Source organism: Beta vulgaris, chromosome 7, assembly GCF_026745355.1.
Source record: "Beta vulgaris subsp. vulgaris cultivar EL10 chromosome 7, EL10.2, whole genome shotgun sequence".
Lineage (NCBI taxonomy): Eukaryota > Viridiplantae > Streptophyta > Magnoliopsida > Caryophyllales > Amaranthaceae > Beta > Beta vulgaris.
In genome coordinates, this window is record NC_079208.1 from 49,657,802 (window position 1) to 49,677,536 (window position 19,735).

Here is a 19,735-nt window from a genome sequence, read left to right on the forward strand (position 1 = left end):
AATATTAATAAAGTACTAATTGAGATGAATCAAACAAGACCCCACATGACTATATTTTTTCTTATATATTGGGAAAAATCTAAAAGATAAAATCTTGTAAATCAAATTAGATCAGAAAAAATAAGTTCATATCAGAAAATTTCAGGTGAACTAAACATAACCTTACTTTGGCTAAATACTCATAGAAAATAGCAGAAATTACAACAACATGCACATACTTAGATAAACACTCTAAATCTCACCGAAGATTCCAAGAGATAAAATTAGAAACTTTCAAAAAAAAATTTCCCGTAATAGGATGACATATATCATAAATATGATATTGAAAAACACAATTATCAAACCAGAAAGAAATTTGAGTCGTATTACCCACATTCCATCTTAAACCCTTCTTAAAATAAGTTTGAAATCAATTTTCTCCTTTACCAAGAAATTAATCATATTAACTTTTGTTTTATAGGAAAACAAATCATCATTCTTCAAATATTTTTTGTAACTAACGTAACCCATGCACTAGTAGAATAAATGCTATTTGCTGCGGTTTTAGGCGCGCAACAATTAAGGGGGCAGCAATATGTATTAATAATATTGCTACGGTTTCAAACCGCAGCAATATATGCAGATATTGCTGCAGTTTCTGGGAAAAACCGCAGCAGTATTAGTGTTTTATATCAGAATACTACGGCATATTGCTGCGATTTCTACAGAAAACCGCAGCAATAGACGCCGGGCAGGTAAAATTTTTTTTTTTTTTTTTGTATTTTGCCGTCAAATTTAAAAGACAAAAATGTTGTAACAAAATAAAACACTATTGATTGGAACTAATGACAAAAAAGTATTATATAAAATTCAAAAACATAAAAAATACAAAAAGACAGATTATATTGTTACAATAAAAAATACAAAGTAGCTTCCATGATAGTGGTATGAAATTGCCTAGCTTGTTAAACCTACATAATTGAGTTTCTTACATTCTTTTAATCGCAAAACTACTAATTCATATATCATATACTCTCGCACTAGATCAAACATTTCTATACCTTCTTCAAATATGGATTCTGATCAAGAGTATTATATTGATGATTCGCTGCTAGATTATTGCGAAGATTATGCTTGGGATCCATCATATTGTGATATTGAAAATGGAGAAAGGGTTGAAGAAAAAAACAAAAAAAGAAAAGAAAACAAGATCTAGAGATTTTAGCAACGATGAAGACTTCGAGCGGACGACGAGCACGGGTTTCGCCTTTGCCTTAATTTCTTCGAGCAGACGACGAGCACGGATGACGAGCGCCGACGAACACTGCCTACTGGTGAAGCGACGAAGAACAAGCACGGACGACAGACGAAGAACGAACGCCGCGTTGGTGGGCGGTCCAACGGAAGATGTCGTAGACTAAGTCAGCGTTAGTTTGAGAGGTTAGTGCGTGGTTGACGAACGACGAAGAACCGCAGTGAGAATGAGGGAGGAGATCTGGATGAGTGAGAATGAGGGAGGAGATCTGGATAAGTGAGAATGAGGGAGGAGACCGGATGAGTGAGAATGGGGGAGGAAACCTGATGAGTGAAACTGAGGGACGAACGGCGCAGTGAGAATGAGGGAGGAGGGAAGGAGTGAGGGAGAATAAGAGAGGAAAATGACGCTCACAGTAAAGAAAACCCTATTTCTAAAAAAAAACATTCAAAAAACCCTAATAAGTCTATTGCTGCGATTTTTTCAAGGAACCGTAGCAATAGGTTTAAATAATAATTTCTAATATTTTTTTACTATATTGCTGCGATTTTTGTCAGAAACCGCAGCAATAAATTTGGTCAAATAGTCAAAAAATTTCAAAAAAATTCTGTTGAAACCATATTACTGCGATTTTCGATCGAAACCGCAGCAATATGGTTATTTTATATTTTTCATTTTCTTTTTACATGATATATTGTTGCGTATGGGTAAAAGCGCAGCAATATTACCGCAACAATAAGCAATTATTCTACTAGTGATGCCAAGTCAGGAGAAACAAGAATTTTCCATACAAGTTTAAATTGAAGACCCAATATTATTAATCTTTGCTTTTTTAAGTCCGAAACCTTCAAAAGATATTGTTATAAATTTTTTCCCATCCAATTAAATTTAGAGCCTTGGAGGAAGGATTCTTATTCCAAGAAAAAAAAAATCCTATAACACTTATTTAGAGAAGAAAGAATAGATGGCGGAAGATAAAAACAGTGCATCTGATAGTTGGTTTTGATAGCGAGATTTGCTTGAATAAGAATAGTTGAAATCATTTTTATGTAGAGTTTTTAGGCATATTAGGTTGCATTATTAGAGCATATTAGTTCTTAGCAACATCCGTCTTTATATGAGGCCACCAAAAAGTCTGCTTGAGATCCTTGTACATCTTATCCCCTCCAGGATGAAATGAATATTGCGCTGAACATTAATTTTCCTTCAACTCAAGAACAGTATGAACACACCATTTCCCCTTGAATCTCACGCTACTGTCCTCAACCACAGTGAAATTAACAGGCTCATTAGCTTGCTTGTCCCTCGAGAATTGATCATGTACTTGTGATTTCTTGTTCTCATCATACAAAATGGACTTAATCATAAGAGAGTTAAGCTGCCAATTGCACTATTCCCACGTCAAGATTTTGAAACTCCTCTCGAAGACGATTCATCGAACGCATGGTCTACAAACAGTGAGAGGATTTCCTACTAAGTGCATCTCAACAACATTGGCCTTACTCTCATGGTATTGAATCTCTATATCATAATAGTTGATCAGTTGTAACCATCTTCTCTGCCTCATGTTTGACTCTCTCTGAGTGAAGATGTATTTCAGACTCTTATGGTCCGAAAATATCTTGAATGATGTGCCAAGCAGATAATGACGCCAGATCTTAAGTGCAAAAACAACAGCTGCCAATTCTAGATCATGCGTCGGATAATTCAACTCATGGTTCTTCCATTGCCTAGAAGCGTAAGCAACAAGTCAACAACCTTTTTATCCTGCATAAGCACACAACCAAGACCATTCTTCAAAGCATTTGTGAACACTTCATACTCAAGGTTTCCATCAGGTAAAGTTAATACAGGAGTTGTGGTGAGCGCTCCTTCAAAATCTGTAATGCCTTCTCACAATCATCAACCCAACGATACCTAGTACCCTTCCTCATCAATGCAGTCAACGCCGAGCTATTTTCGAGAAGTCCTTCACAAACCTCCTATAATAACCGCCAAGCCAAGGAAACTGCGAATCTCAGTCACACTCTTTGGAGTAGGCCATTCTGAAAAGCTTGGATCTTTGATGGATCAACTGAGACACCTTCTCTAGAAATGATATGACCAAGAAAGGCAACTTTCTCCAGCTAGAATTCGCACTCGGAGAACTTAGCATACAACTTATTCTCCTTCAAAACCTGCAAAACAGTGCGAAGATGCTCTTCATGATCACTGTTTGAATAAATCAATATATCATCTATGAACACCACCACAAACTTATCCGGGTACGACCTTAGGACTCGATTCATCAAGTCCATGAACAAAGTTTCAGCATTAGTCAACCCAAAGGGCATAACAATAAACTTATAGTGCCCATAGCGAGTTCTAAAGGTCGTCTTAGGAATATCATTCTCTGCAATACGAAGTTGATGGTATCCAGATCTCAGATCAATCTTCGAGAAAACTCCAGCTCCCACCAACTGATCAAACAAATCATCTATTCTTGGCAAGGGGTACTTGTTTTTCACAGTAACATTGTTGAGCTCTTTGTAATCAATGCATAGAAGAAGACGCCCATCCTTCTTTTTCACAAACAAAACAGGTGCACCCCATGGAGATACACTAGGCTGAATGAAGCCCTTACCAAGCAACTTTTCTAACTGAGCCTTAAGTTCTTTCATCTTAGAAGGTGTCATTATGTAAGGAGGCTTAAAAATAGGTTCAGCCAGTTCCAGGCATTAAGTCTACACTAAACTCAACATCACGTCTCGACATGGGGAATATCATCAGGAAAGCTACAAACTCATTGGCAATTCGAACATCTTCAACACGTGGCTCTTCCTTACTAGTATCGTGAACATGGCACAAGTATATAGGACATCCCTTCCTCAAATAGGATTTCAAAGTGAAATGATTTTTAAGGAAAACCCTCTATATGAAACTCATGGACTCCAATAAGACCAACTACATACACCTTTTGTTTCTCGCAATCTATATAGGCTTTATGCTTATTAAGCTAATCCATCCCTAAAATTACATCAAAATCATGCAAAGAAAAAGCTATCAAATCAACTACTAGGGTGGTACTATCACACATAATAGGGACATCTGGATACAAATTATTACAAGTTATAATCACACCAGAAGGAGAAGAGATGTCTACATCACAAGTTCTAGAGTTCTCTAACCCTAACTTTTTCACAAGAGGTTCAGACACAAAAGAATGAGAAGCATCAGAATCAAATAGCACATAAATAGACATTGAATGAATTGAAAAGTAACGATGATCGTGTTGCCCTTGGTGTTTGCCTCAGTCTGGTTCATCACATGAACCTGTTTAATGTCCCTCCTCGCATTAACTCTGTGTGCCTGAGTAGAATTAGTATTTCCTCCATTGCGATTAAGTGCAACATTCCATGGAGTAGAAACAGTAGGACGACTATTGTTTCCATTATGGGGTCTCTTATCTGCTTGTGCCTCATTCCTCGAACTCATCTTAGGCCTAAAGTTCCTCGATCTTGGGTTAGTAAAGCATTCATAAGCACGATGCCCCTTCATCCCACAGTTATTACACTCCACCAAATTACCATCACAATCCTTGTCAGGGTGGTTCTCACTACAATGCTTGTAATAGAAAATCTCTGATCAGTCCTTTGCATCTGACTTTGGGGCTATTCTGATTATCCTTAGAATACTACTAACTAGAACCTCCCTTGTTGTAGTTAATGTCAGAACCACGGCTCCCAAAATCTCAGTTTTTATTGAAACCCCCTCTACCTTTGTTGTAAAAAGTGGAACCAGGTGTATCACCCTTTTCTGTCGCCTGAGTAGACCCTGCTAGAGAGGATTTCAACTTCTTTGCAGCTTGCCACTTTTCCTCAATCCTCTCAACATTACAAGCACGAGTGCGCACTTTGTATACTCACCAGCTCCCATCCTAGAATGAAGATGAGGGTCTAACTTCTCCTCGAATTTCACCGCTCTCTCCTGCTCATTAGGAATTAACCTCTTAGAAAAACGAGTCAACTCCTGAAATTTCACATAAAACTCGTGAACGGTCATATCTCCTTGCACAAGATCATTAAACTCCATCCTCTTTCTCTTCCTCGTATAAGGTGGCAAGAACTCCTCGCGGGCCGCCTTTTTAAACTCGGTCCAACCAAACTCTCTCTCCTCCATGAGCTCTTCTTCTTCCTCATCGACAATCACCTTAGTAGTCAAATCAAAAGTGTTATGAGTCCACCAAATATCAGCATCCTCAACCAGATAATAGACATCAACATCAACCCTCATCTCATCAGGGACTTGGAGAGTGGTAAAGATTTTGTCAAACTCTCTAATCCAGTTCTCCATCTTGGTGGGATCACCCACTAGTAGAATAAATGCTATTTGCTGCGATGGTATTGCTGCGGTTTTACCCATACGCAGCAATATATCACGTAAAAAGAAAAGAAATAACAAAAAATAACCATATTGTTGTGGTTTCGGCCGAAAACTGCAGCAATATATTTTCAACGGAATTTTTTTGAAACTTTTTTACTATTTGACCAAATATATTGCTGCGGTTTCTAGAAAGAACTGCAGCAATATATTAAAATAATATTAAAAAATATTATTTTAAACTATTGCTGCGGTTCCTAAAAAAACCGCAGCAATATCTTTTTAAAATTATAATAAAACGGCCCAAGTAGGGTTTCTCCCCTCTCTCTCCTCCTCTCTTCCTCCCATCTTTTTCACGCCTCGTCTCATCTTCTCTCACTTCTCTCCTCATCTTCCCTCTCTCCTCTAACCCTCTCAGTCACGCCTCCTCTCATCTTCTCTTTCTCCTCTATCCCTCTCAGTCACGCCGGACGTCCTTCGAACTCAACATCGTCTTTCGAAATCGCAAAACTCGCAAGGTCGACATTGATTTCGAAAAGTCCCTCGCCAAAATCGCAAGGTCTTTCGACGAGGTCGATGATGATTTCGACGAGGTCGATGTTGATTTCGACGAATTCGCAAGTCCCTCGCCAAACTCGCAAGGTCTTTCAACGAGGTCGACCGTTCATTGTTTTCGTTCGGTATTCGTTCATAAGGTCACCAACTTGCTATTTGCTATTTGATTTCATAAGATTCGCAAGGTCGACCGTTCATTGCTATTTGCTCGCCAGATTTATAAGGTCGCCGTCGCCAGATTCATAGGGTTCGGTTTTCGTTCGTTGCTCAACAGTTCGCCAGATTCAAGTACTCGTTTTGGGTCGCCGTTGGTTGTGTTCGTTGTTTTCGAATTTCTACTGTTATTATGTACAGTTTGTCAATTTTTCAGTTTTAGTTGTAAGTGTTTTTTTTTCATTTTACTTTTTAATTTATTGTATTATTTATGTAACTAGTTTTTTTTATCGTTATATATTAATAATATTCATATGTCATTTCATTTTCAATTCATATGCAAATTTTGTGGATAGTGGATTTATTTGTTGCCGGATTTTTATTTTTCAAATGTGATTCCAAAATGAAAAAAAAAAATTTTTTTTGGTTACCAGGACATATTGCTGCGGTTTTGGGCCCAAAATCGCAGCAATAGTTTGACATATTGCTGCGATTTTGGCCCAAAACCGCAGCAATACTCTCTGTTAAATATGTAATACATAAAAATATTGCTGCGGTTTGGCCTAAAAACCGCAACAATATTTGTAGATATTACTGCGGTTTAAAACCGCAGAAATATTACAATACCTATTGTTGCCATTTTAATTGTTGCGCGCCCAAAACCGCAGCAATATGGCACTTTTTAACCGCAACAAATAGCATTTATTCTACTACTGACCCTTACCATCAAAAGAAGAAGGTTTCTTTTAGTTAATTGCTTTAGAAGTCACAACAGTTTTGGAACTAACATTGCCATCAACAGGAGTAACAGGAGTATCAAGGACAACAACTTGAGTGTCAGCAAGTTTCTCCACAACATCAGTTAAGGCTCGAGTGGATTGAGCTATCTCGCGCATCATGCGATTCGAACTTGAGCTTCTAGCACGTGTGTGTCTACGGATCATCTTAAAAGCACAATAGAAACAAAGATAAACCAAAAATGATTCACCCTTAGCAAATAATAAATAAAATGCGAGAATTCACATAATTCATAATTTTACTAGTTTCTAAACTCCAATAAATCAGGCAAGAAATAAAAAGAGAAGTATATATCATCAACACGTAATAATAATATAATCCCTTGTTTTTCCATAAATCTTCCTCACAACTGCTTTTCAATTTTAACAAATTTATTTACCAATTCTTGTTTAAGGTCATCTTAAAGAAGTCTTAGTAACCTAAGGCCCTGAATACCAAATGTAACAACCCTGAATTTCCAATACTTCTAAAAACAACTTAACATAAATAAACTCGGAAAGCCAAAGGTGCTACACCGCGATAATTAATAATAATAACCGCAAGGCTAATGGTTCTAATCAAAGATAATAATAATCAATAAGTTCTAAATAATTATTACAAGCCAACTAGATAAAAAGTAATTAATTATTACAAACCATAATATATATAAATCCTATAGTCAAATAAATAACAACGGAAGTCTTATTAAATCAAAGGAGACCCAACGCACTCTATCTTTAACCCAACCGGGAGCTAACTATCTTCAAGTCCTTGCACATTAAACACTGTAATATCAGCCAAAGGCTAAGCAAGATTTAATACTGTAATAAAACAAAACTATTCAATGTGCAGGTATATATTAATATCTTACAAATTCATATAAAAGTTGTACAGATTATATATATCATATATTAACTTTCTGACAACCTCAGATCCAATCTTTCTTTCTTTCCGAACCATTCTTTAAAACTTTCAAATGTATCCTTTCGTAATTTGTGAGTAGGAAGTAATAAAAATCCAATGAGCTAGTTGCGCTCACTAGATAAGGTACACACCAAAGTCCCTAGTATGCATACCTCTAACTTGATAATGTACTAAAAAGGAAGACGAATGACAAGAGTATTGATCAATATACTCCCAACTACTAAAACACATTGTTGAGACACTGTTAACTCAACTACTTTCATACTCGAGGAGTACCGCTCACCGGCAAACTCCATGTTTTCTTTAAACTTGATAACAATTAGGAACTTTCTCCTTTTAATATAAGTCGATCTCATAGACTTCTTTCAATATAATATCGAGAACAACTGAAATCACAATATATAAAAAATCATAAAAACGATCTCATTCTTACAAATAAATTTCCAAAAGGATATATAACCATTTCTGAACTCATATGTACAAACCTAATAAAAAATCTTACCTTATCAGCAACCACAATCAATAAATCTCAATCTCAAACCAAAGAGGTTCCTCTACGAACCTGCAATCTACTCCCTCCGTCCCAAAATATAGTTCCCATTTCTATTTTGGGAGTCAAATTTTAAAAACTTTGACCAAATATTCTTACTAATGTATACAAAAAAAACATATTCATGAGGGGTCTTGTTAGATTCGTCTCAATGTATAAATTCGTAATATCAACTTTTTATATTTTTTACTAATAAGAAATAGAAAATATCATAAGTCAAAGGTGGTACGTCTTGGAGACTGTGCAAAATGAAATGGGAACTATATTTTGGGACGGAGGGAGTACAACATAATAATATAGTATAAGTCACCTGATTATAGTTCACATAATTCACCTATAAATGACATAACCTAGTTAATAAACTCTTAACTGTTTTTTTTTTAAAACCACTCAACTAAGTCAAAGGAATACAACCACATATAACAATACAACACTACCTCATTAATACTTTAGCACGACAATGGCACACGATAACACTACAAGAGTAACTTGGACACACTACTTGAGTAAATAATTGACAAAATAGTCAACACTCATTATGCCTCAACTAATAATACACGGTATTATATGTACAAATATAATTATTAGTAAAGTCAAAAAAAATAATTAGTAAAGTTTAAAACATTAGTTAAATTTTATATGAAAGGTAAATCAAATTAACTGAAAAGAAGACAAGTTATATTACATCAAACTTAAGTTTGCTTTTTTTTTCAAGGAGAAATTTCATTAATTGAAGGCCAAACGACATCTACAATAGATATTAAAGAAAAACAAGATACAATGAAACAAGGTTAAATCAAATTCGTTTTCGAAAAAACTACAATGAACCAGATCGAGCAATACAGCGCAACCCCCTTATACTTGTTGAATCAAACAGCTATTGATGAGGAAGTCTATCATTCTGAGATAGTTTGGGAAGAACAATCTTGATCGAGTCATGTTTACCGCATCCGAGATTCCAATACCTTCATGTTGAGTCTCAAACTTCAACCAATGATAATAATTTCTCATACCTAAAAACGAAAAACCATACTCACAACTCCCATAGAGGAGAAGGAGATCTCCACAGCAGAGAGTACTAAAAAAATCCCATAAAGAGATACTAATTTATTCAACAAAAATAAAAACTGAAAATAAAAGAGGGAGAGAGGCTTACCATGGATGAAAACATTCATGGCAGCTCCCTAACTGATGAAAAAACAGTAAGGGAGACTAGGATTTAGAGAGAAAAAGAGAGAAAGGGGGAAGGGAGCGGCAGAACTTACTTAAGTTTACTTCTCTGTTTGATTTATAGGAACCGTACTACAAGATGCCTTCAATAGTTAACCCCAAACAAGCATGAAACTTTATGGTGAGGTTTCAAAGACTAACTCAAAACAACATCCAACCCATTACAAGTATATTAGTTTAATGTATGACTTTATAACAAATTAACACAAGATTAAAGTATAAACTTTAACTCATTCGAATCAGTGCAAAACACCCAACTCCATAAAAGAAATATGTGACTCTCACTATACAAAAAATCTCATGTTAAGTTCTGACAAATCTCATTGAACAAACAACTACAGTCCACAATATTCTACTGAAAATTTGACAACTAACAAACAATCCACTTATACATATAATTTTAGAGTAAATCGTGAAACTAATAATATTGCAAATTAAATCCGAAAATATGTTAACTAAGTCATATTAACCATCAAACATGAACTAATTACTCAAATTTCGTATAACAAACTTTTCCCCCTATTTAATTTACTTAAGAATAGGGCTAGCAATGGGTCGAGTTGGGTCAAGATCAGGTTGGGTTGGCGGATTAACAGGTTGAGAACCCCTTGATCCAACCCAACCTGTTAACTTAAACGGGTTAGGAATTACAACCCAACCCAGCCTTATGATAAATGGGTCAACCTTCAAGTGGATCCATTTAATTTATTTCGTGTATTTTCCAGATAAAAAGTAAAACAACAAAAATTATGTTGCAAAGCAATAGTAGGCAGCAACTTAGGCTAGCATTAAGCCATTACATAATCATATGCTAGATATTGTTCAAAATCAACCCAACCCAACCCAACTGGTGTTCAAAATCAACACAATTACAACTCTATAATCAATTGTTCAACATCAACTGTAAACTGTTAGGATTTTTTACTTTCTAACATTCTACATGGGCTAGCCCAATTGTTTTTAGCTGTGAAATGAGGTAGAATTTTTAGGTTATTTCCATAAATGGGTTAATCGGGTTAAAATCATATCAAAATTTTCAACCTGACCCGACCCATTTAATTAAACAGGTTGGGTCAGGTCGACCCATTTAATTAAACGGGTTGAAAATTTCGACCCAACCCATTATTAATGAGTTCGGGTCGGGTCGAATTGCGCGGGTCGGGTAATATTTTGCCGGCTCTAATTAAGAACCCTAATATAATAAAATCTCCAAATTCAAAAAATCAATCAAATACGAATTAGACTTGTGATTATATCTTACTTGATTAAGGCGAATTAATAGAGGAATATTACTCAGAAAAGGACCCAAATTTGTTCTCTTCGACTCGACTTTTCCGACCCGAAATTCGCAAAGCCAAGAACACAATATTCCTTCGAGAAAAAAAATCCACAAACCAAAAATTGCTAAAGAAGAACGATGGTTGATGAGTGATGATGGTTCATAAAGAATTGGGTAGCTTTAATGGTAATTAAAAGAAGGAGTTGAAGATTGAAGAAAAAGAAAAGGAAGGTAGAGTATAGAGGAAAAGTGTATAGGTTTTGGTTGGTAAAATATAAGCTAGGAAGCAATAACACTCACACTCTCTCCTTTTTTTTTTTCTCTCTTTTTATAATATTAACATAGATAATTGGATATTTAAACCTAAAAAATTTAGGAATTAGCTTTTGACCCCTTATAAGGTAAAGTCAATAAATGAGAACTAAAATACATTTAATAAAAGAATATTTTAATTTATTTTTATAAACTATAATAATATAAATAATTACTAAATAGTATAAAAATACGGGGTGTTACCCTATTCCTATTTGAAAATTACATCTAAAATAGATTTGTAGATAAAAAGATTAATTTTAGATATATATACACATGCACACTTCAATTTCTTTAATTCTCTAATGCAACATGTTGAATTTCATAACTTGAACATTCAAATTTATAATTGTACACAAGCATAAGTTTTGAAGAGCTATTAGTATAAATATACATTCGAAATAATCCAACAACATGTAACACTAGATTTTTTTGCACGCGATGCGTGCTTGAATTTTTTTTCTAAATAGAAACTCGATTTTCTTCGGCATAAGAGTCGAAATTTGAACATTAGACATGTGAACTATAATTGTTTTTAGTTGCAAAATTTGATTGGTTTAGTTTCTGTCACTTAAGTCTCTCACCATTCTTTTTGTTTTTTTTTTTAACTTTTGAAAGTTAAATTCTATGAACAAAATAGAAATTTTATTGAATTTATTTATGATTTCTAATATTATAATTTTTTAGTTGATTTTTGAATTAAGTACAGTACTTCATAAATTGTAAAGAAAGTGGACATTTTGATTTCAAGTCAATTTTTTCATAGGTTGTAGTTTTTGAGTGATTATTATAATTATATTTTTGGTATTTTTGTTTGATGACCCCTTTGATTTTTAAGTAAATTTGTAATTAAGAATGGGAAGGGGGTAACATAGTCTCTTCATTAGGGGACACCATAGTTCCCCCCTTCCCTTATATAATAGAAATATGTTGTACTTTAATTCTTGAATGATATTTACATAAACCTTTTTACCTTGATAATTAATCGCTAGTATATAATTGGGAAAAAGATAGGTCCAAATATACGTAAAAGTTTTATTATATATATAGGAAACACTATAAAAAAAAAGTAAATAATTTTTTTCCTTGTCTAACTTCTAACTGATTTCACTACAAATACACCTCTGTTTTTTTTTTTATCATGGCCCACCATTAATTGTGAATGATTCTTGAGAACAATGATTTGTAAGTAAATTTTTGCAAATGTTTTGTATGTATTGAAGTTCTAAGTTAGTAGTTTTAGTTTGTATGTTAATTTTAATTACTTTTAATAAAGTTTCCTAATTATTTTATATTGTTGATTTTTTATAACGTGATTTTCTCAATTGTATGAGTGATTTGTAAAGTTTCTTCTTTTAAGTGACTTGTGAGTGAGTGAGTGTTGTAAGTTAATTTTTGGTAGTTTTCTTTGAGTGTCGATTTTGATTTTGACATTCCTTTTGTAATTTAGAAAGGAAAGGGGGGTAAAATAGGCATTTCAAAAGAGGACGCCATTGCTCCCCCTTCCCTTATACTTCCTCCGTTTCACAATACATGCACCATTTCTCATGGGCACACAAACCAAGGGTGCGGAGAAAGAGTGTTATATTTGCAATTTAAACCCATGTGATTATATTGTAAAGGATGTGATCAATTGTTTAGATATTGCACATAGTGTAATGGTGGGGTCCTGCTTTCTCACATTCACGTGAAATGTAAAGGGAAATGAGAGAAAAATTTTGTTTCCCTCCAAAATTTTGTGAATCCTGCCAAAATTTAAACCCAACATAATGGTGCCAAAATTTCAAATTTCATTGATTTCAGAAGTTTTAAAAATTACATTAGCTCAAACTTAACTATAAAAGCATGTCAACTTTACATTTCGAACTTTAGAAGCAACCAAAGTCAATTTCTTCACACAGCACACACAACACAAACTTCACAATAATAACACACTCCACACACTCCATTATGGTTGATCTAGAGGGAGAAAGTTGGGCTTCACAGGTTGAAGATGATGATGGTCACTTTAATGTAGAGGAGTTGTTGTCTTTAGAGTCTCTCTCCTACCTCTATGAAGAAGAAGACCCTTCAACTGTTTGGTATTACACACCTGAGGAAGAAAACACAATGCAACCAAATGAAGAAGAAGAAGAATCAAGGAACAAGTCTAATAATGAAGGCAACGCTAATGCAAATGATGTTATAGAACTGAACAAAAGGCCCATGTTATCAAACAAACAAAGACAGAAATTGGTAACCTTTTTGCTAAGTCAAGCAACAAATCTCAAGGTACCCAGAGGTTTGTTCAACAAAACTGCTGCTGAATATGGAGTGAATAGGTCCACAATTTACAGAATATGGAAAGATGCAAAGAGGCAAATGACATCCAGTGGAATCATTAATGTGAAACACAAAAAAAAGGCAGATCTGGGAGGAAGTTTATTGATGTCAACCTGGACACACTTAAAGCAATTCCAAAAAAGCACAGAACCACATTGAGATCTTTTGCAGAGGTTTTGCAAGTTAGTCCTTCCACCATTTATAGGTGGGTGAAAAGGGGAATATTAAGGCCACACACAAATTCAATCAAACCAAAACTCACTGAAGCACACAAAGTAAAGAGATTAACTTGGGTGTTATCTCTCAGTATTCCAAAAACAGTGACTGAGCTATCTAAGTTTCAAAATATGAGCAACATGATTCATATAGATGAGAAATGGTTCTATATGAGCCATGTTACTCAGAGATACTACCTGTTGGCTGATGAGGAAGATCCGTATAGATCATGTCAGAGTAAAAAATGGGTTAACAAAGTAATGTTCATGGGAGGGATAGGAAGACCATTGTTTTCCACTGGTGGTGTATGTTGGGGATGGAAAAATAGGCATATATGCATTCACTGAAGATGTTGCGGCACAAAGGACAAGTGTAAACAGAGACAGAGGGACTGTGGAAACCAAGGCTATACAAAGCATCACTAAGGAAGTCATCAGACAAAAGATTATCACTGAACTCATCCCAGCCATCAAAGCCAAATGGCCTACTTTTGCAACAAAAACAATTTGGATCCAACAAGACAATGCAAGGCTACATATGATGCACAATTTTTAGAGGCTGCAAACAGTGATGGGTTTGATATGCATTTAATTTGTCAGCCAGCACAGTCACCTGATCTTAACTTACTTGATTTGGGATTCTTTAGAGCCATTCAATCACTTCAATACAAGGCATTCCCTACAAATGTGGATGAACTTGTAAAATCAGTGAAGGAAGCTTATGATGCTTATGACCCAAGGATGATCAATTACACATGGGTTCAATTACAATTGGTTATGTTAGAGATTTTAAAGTGCAAAGGAGGCAACGACTACAAAAATCCCCACATTGGGAAGGCAAAGCTAGATAGACAAGGTAAGTTGCCTTACACAATAGAAATTCCAGATGAGGTTGTGACAGGAGCAGTGGAACATCTTTTGGAAGGTGAAGTTGTAGTATAACATGCGGCAACTTAGAATGGAGGATTTTTTGGGAGGATGGATAATGGTTAGTAAGTTTTTGTAAAGTGCAAAATTACGTAGGCAAGTTTTTGTAAAGATAATAGAAGTGGAACATCCAAAAGGTTAGTAAGTTTTTGTAAAGTTAAATGTTAAAAACATATTGTAAGGATGTTTTGTAAAGTGGATTGAAAAGAAAAACCACATGTTAGCAAGTTTTTGTAGAGTCAATTGAAATGAAAAAAACAGAATGTTAGGAACTTTTTTGTAATTATTTAAAGTGCATGAAGAAATATGATGTTTGCAAGTCTTTTTGTAATTATGTAAAATGCATGAAAAAACATGAAGCAAGTAAAAACTAGATGGCTTTTGAGATGGCTTTTGAAAAGGCTCAGATTCAGCATATGTCATCATTTGACTAATCCTCTCAAGTAATCAATTTTTCAGCATACATACAACCACAAACCTTTACTCATCTGCACAAGAGTCAGTACATGTAGAGGAGGTCAACATTAGATGATGAGAACAATCATGAACATCCAAGGAAGTTGGTTAAATGGTATAAGACCTCGTAGATTCATCACTGAGGCTAACATAAGATTACTAGCCTCTCATCTTCCCAATTTATCATCATTAATACCAACCAATGGATGAACAATTATAGACACACACCATGCTTACCTACAACTCTAAATGGCCAACCAAGGTAACTATGAGTCAAAGGTCAGGGTTATACTACCAACGAACTGACTTTCATCATTGAGGATTATACAATACCACATGTCCATCCCATTAACATACACAACAAACCAAATCAGTTAATAAACACCCACCACATTTCATCAATTCCAATAAACAATTATTTCAATGGGCAGCCAACTAACATAAGCAATTAGTAACAATCACTGAACCAAGTACCACATTTAGCCAGCAAATGCAACAAATGAGGAGGCAATGCAACAAAGTTAACATAAGGGTAAGAAACTCATCTGGATTCCAGTAACACAACTGGAGTAAGTTACAGCAAAAAAAAATCAACCAAGAGGGTCATGAGGGGATTGAGTTTCATCAAATCAAAGCCTTCATCTTGGCTTGGATTCTTATTATGGAATCCTCAATAAGTTTCTTGTATGAAGAATACGACCACGAATACGAGAAGTTGAAACACCAATTTTTTCAGGAGGAGTATTGGGAATGCATGGATTCTGATTATGGGAATCACCCAATAAGTCTCTTGTATGAAGAATATGACCACGAATACGAGAAGTTGAAGCACCAATTTTATCAGGAGGAGTATCAGGAACCTCTAAAGGTTGTGCAATATCATAAGCAATTGGAGTTACAGGTATACAATCCTCTTCTTCATCAGATACAGAGGATTTAGTGGTCTGTGAGGAAGACAATGCATGGTATGCATCCAATTTTGTAACAAGTCCATTGTAACTAACATCATCAAGGTCATCTTCTTCATAGTTATCAGAGTAACAAGGCAAGTCCTCGCAAAATGCATCTTCATCACCTTCACATGTATAAGCCTTCTTTTGTTTCTTGTTCATCCTTGCAACCCACTCTTCATCACTCTCATATGTATAATCCGACCTGTGTACCTGAAATCCCAAAATCACGGCTCCAAATTACGAACACAAAATCAGAAAGCAATAGTACAACCAGGGGTAAAAGATCAAAATAAAGCACCAAAATGTTGCTATTCCATCTTGAGAAGTTGCTAAGACTTTTTTTGGCTAAAGAAAAAAAAATAAGAATCCAAGCCATGATACTGAACACATCACAAAATAAAGTATGTATACCAAGTAAAGTATGTAAAGTATGGGGTTTGACAAAATCATCAACCATGGCACGAGATTTGACAAAATCCCATCACAAAATCAGCAACAAATGCCAAATCATAACAAAACCTGGTTCAAAATTTTGACAAAACATGAATTATTTCTAGTGTGGGGTTTGACACCTGCACTTGAGTAATTTAAAAAAATGAGATCTTAAATCACACCCATGAATTATTAGGAAAGAAGATTTTGCTGTCATTATTCTTTACCAATTGCAAGGGACGACATGCAATTGGAGATGTGCTTTGATTTGGGATATTGTGTAGCTACCAGATTTGCTAATTATATCCACGATATTAGACAAAGAAAATAGGGCTCTAAATTGAAAGAAGATAAACCGGGTCCGAAATTGAAACAAAAAAAACAAAGCACATGAATTTACACGTATTTTCCCACAACATTCAGATCTGAACTCACACAAACAAAAATATTCCAAAAATCGTAGATATAAAGCGTAATAGAAAAGTACCTCAACATAACAAAAATCGTAGGACAAGGAGAAACTCGAAATTACTGCCCAGATTTGCTGTAAAGGAGGGGGAAATAAAATTTCCAAAATTGCAGCTATGAAGTCTCAATAGAAAAATGGCGAGATGAGAGAGATTAGGGTTCATTCCAAAGAACAATGGTAGAACAGGAAAGAGAAAAGTGAGAGAAGAGGATGACGTTTAGAATTTTCTAGACCAAAGGCAAAATTTGGAGGGAGTGATTAATTAATTAAAGCATTAATTATGAGTGGGTGGGAAATTAATTGGGTAGTTGAGTTTCTTAAGTATGGGCATAAAGGTCTTTTCAAACAAAAAAAAATTACCAAATAAGAAAATGGTGCATGTATTGTGAAACATCCAAATAAGGAAAATGGTGCATGTATTGTGAAACGGAGGAAGTATAATAGAGATAGATAGAATAATATTTTTATCCTAAAATAATATAAAGCACATCAAAGCTAATAATAAATGATTTATGTTACAACTTAAGGTATTTAGGATATAATTAATCGATTATATAATTTTCTGAAGTTTTATTTTCACTTACAAGTAGCAAATCATAATACGTTTCATTGCCAAATTTTAGTTTTTCCGAAAATGGTGTTTTTTTCAAGTGTTGAAAAACTTGGATGTCCGTTGTTCAAACATTTGATATCTTGATCCGAATGATATTGACATTCCAAAATTCCCAAAATGTGGATAGGATCAGTAAAAACTGTTCTGGTCATGGTTTTGATTGTTTAGACATATTTTATTTTACGGTTATTTCACCAAATACCCCCGACAAATCAAAAAATTCACAATATACCCTCAATGTTTCAGAAATGCACCGTATACCCTTGAGTTTTCGAAAACGTGCACCAGATACCCTTTTGCCTAACTGCCGTTAACCCACAGTTAGCTTTATTTACAATTTTGCCATCATTAACCCTAATCCTAATTAAACCTAACCTAAGCTAACCCTAATCCTACCCCTAAACCCTCCCCTTACCCTAACCCTACCCCTTGCAGCCCCCACCCCCACCCCCTCCCCTCCACCACCCCAGCCTCAACCCCTCCCTCTCCCCCACCGTCGATGTTTGGCCGGCCTCCCCCACCCCCACCGCACCGACGGTGCGCGTGCCGGCCACCCCCTCCCCTCCCTGCGCGTCTGTTCGCCACCCCTCACCCTCCTTCGAACACAAAACCCCACCACTCCCCTCCCTTCCCCCCGCCGCAGCCCCCACCCCTCCCCCTCCCTCTGCCGCAACCTCCACCCCTCCCCTCCCTCTACCGCAACCCCCACCCCCTCCCCCTCCCTCTGCCGCAACCTCCACCCCTCCCCTCCCTCTACCGCAACCCCACCCTCTCCCCTCCCTCTGCCGCAACCCCCACCCCCTCCCCCTCCCTCTGCCGCAACCTCCACCCCTCCCCCTCCCTCTACCGCAACCCCCACCCTCTCCCCCTCCCTCTGCCGCAACCCCCACCCCCTCCCCTCTCTGTTTTCGTCGCGTAACTCCCACCCCCTCCCCCTCCCTCGCCGCAACCCCCACCCTCTCCCCTCTCTGTTTTCATTGCGCAAATCCCCCGTTTGTTTTGTCGCGGAAACCCCCCCTGCTCGAAATCACCACGCACCACGCACTTCTGTTCGCCGGAGCTGCGCGTCGCACTCGCTTTCTCTCTCCTCTGTTCGTGGTTGAAATCTGATTAGGGTCGGACGCGCAGGGGGTGGTCGACGATGCGTCGGTGGGGGTGGGGGAGGCCGACAAAAGTAGCCGCGGTGGGGGTGGGGGAGGCCGGCACACACATCGGCGGTGGGGAGGGGGAGGGAGTGCTGGGGTGGAGGTTGGGCCTGGGGGTGGAGGGTGGGGGCTGGGTAGGTTAGGGTTTGGGGTGAGGGTTTAGGTTTAAGGGTTAGATTAGGGTTAGGGTTAGATTAGAATTAGGGTTTAGGATTAATAATGGCAAAATCGTAAATAAAGCTAACGGAGAAATAACGGACGTTAAAAAAAGGGTATTTGGTGCGCAAAAATGAAATGTCAGGGGTATATGGTGAATTGTTGAAACATTGAGGGTATATTGTGAAATTTTTGATTTGTCAGGGGTATTTGGTGAAATAACCGTTTATTTTATTTTTATTTTTTTTCACTTTGTATTTTTAGTCTTATAATCATATTTTTATTTAATCTTTGAAAAAATAGATATTGATAATATAACAATATTGTTTTGGTATATTATCTAGAAAAAAAATAGATAAAATATATTAAAATTAAGTTTTATATAAAAAAACAAAAAAGAAAATATGTCCAACTGGACCAAAAAATAAATAATTTTAAAAAACATGGACCAAAGATCGGTCTATTTTTCATTTCGATTGAAAGATGAATACCCCCAATTTGGCATGGCCACAGTTCGGGATTGACTAGTTCAAATGCTAGATCGGTTCAACGAGGGAAGATCGGAAGAACCTGAACTGGTCTAGATAGTTGATCGGCCAGTGGACCAAACCAGTTCAGGCTAGGAAATGGCAATATTAAATCGGATCACAAGCCTTCACTGCGGGTTAATGATT